Source organism: Tupaia chinensis, unplaced genomic scaffold (genome assembly GCF_000334495.1).
Source record: "Tupaia chinensis unplaced genomic scaffold, TupChi_1.0 Scaffold146604_1, whole genome shotgun sequence".
Lineage (NCBI taxonomy): Eukaryota > Metazoa > Chordata > Mammalia > Scandentia > Tupaiidae > Tupaia > Tupaia belangeri.
Genome location: NW_006206460.1, coordinates 1,571,210 through 1,572,637, shown reverse-complemented (window position 1 = coordinate 1,572,637; position 1,428 = coordinate 1,571,210).

Below are 1,428 nucleotides of genomic sequence, written 5' to 3'. Positions count from 1 at the left end.
GTTATGCTGCTCGACTCCCACGTGGCTGATACCACATAAGGGAAGAAAAAGTGCTGAACATTTGACTGTTTAATACAGGGACTGTGACATCAAAGCCGCCTTTTCCCCCAGCCTTTAGTGCTAAAAAGAAAATTCAGCCAGTTGGTGGCAAGGCGGTTAAGGCAGCTGGATTCCCCATGGCCAACTATGTGGTTTGAGTTCTGGACCCAGTGGTTTAGAAAACACACTGGATGTTGGGAACAGCAGTTAGCGTAATGGCTATGTCGCTGAACTCCCATGTACTTGACCACGGTTCAAGTCCTGGACCCGGTGGCTTAAACTCACGCCAGGCACGTGTGCATGCGTGCCCAAGATCCCAAGAGGAGAATGGAGGAGAAGGGATTGCGGTGTGGCCAATGCACCCTATAGAAAAAACCTCTCCAAAAGAAAAAAGAAAACACACTGGATGTGTGTGTGCGCATGCCTAAAATTCTGGGGAGAATGGAAAAGAAACAGTAGAGTCCCATCTCTGGGGGTGGGGAGGCTTTCTCTCTTTACCTCTCTCTATATCTTTGTCCTGAGTGCATGTGCCCTGTAGCAAATTAAAAAAAAAAAAAATCAGGGACCAGGGACCAGCAGATGGGGTAATGGTTACACAGCTGGACTCCCACGTAGTGGACTATAGTTCAAGTCCTGGACCCAGCACCTTAAAACTCACACTAGGCACGTGTGCATGCATGCAAAAAATCCCATGGAGAAGGGATTGCAGTGTGGCCATCCCCTCTGAGGGGTGATTTCTCTCTGTCTGTCTGTCTCTCCCAGGAACACATAGGCCCTATAGCAAAAAATCTCTCTCTCTAAAAAAAAAAAATCAACATCCTTACCGAATGCACACTGAAATAATGTAAAATTATTTACTAAAAATAAAACTTTCAATATATAACAGAAACTGGGAAAGCACTAAATCCTCGTAATTTGAACCTAACAGAGTAATCTGGAAATTAGAAAATCATGTAAGGAATTTGGCATCTATCTTTATGTTTTCACCCTTCCTAACTGCTGGTCAAGGCTCTCACCTTCTATGCCCCCTCTGCCATCTCTAAGAGGACCCCCTTTCGGTCCCCGTTGCTCAGCAGCACTCAGTCTTTCCAAGTTCTTTGTAATCAACCTGCACCATCCCTAGTTTACCTCCCCCGTTCTCATTCACCGCTCTCGCCCTCTTTTTCTCTGTTCATCCTCTGCCCCACCTCCCCATCGTCAGGGATGAAACGAAGATGCCCCTTTCCCAGAAAGAGCTCACTGCCGTGGCACATCGCAAAAGTACACACGCATTCAGTCCGGGGCTGCCAGTGGGACGGGCCTCGGTACAGGGAGAGAGGACACAGCGACACAGACTAGGCCAGCCCGGACCACGCGAGGACCTCCGGGGAGGAGCGGAAGCCGGGGGGT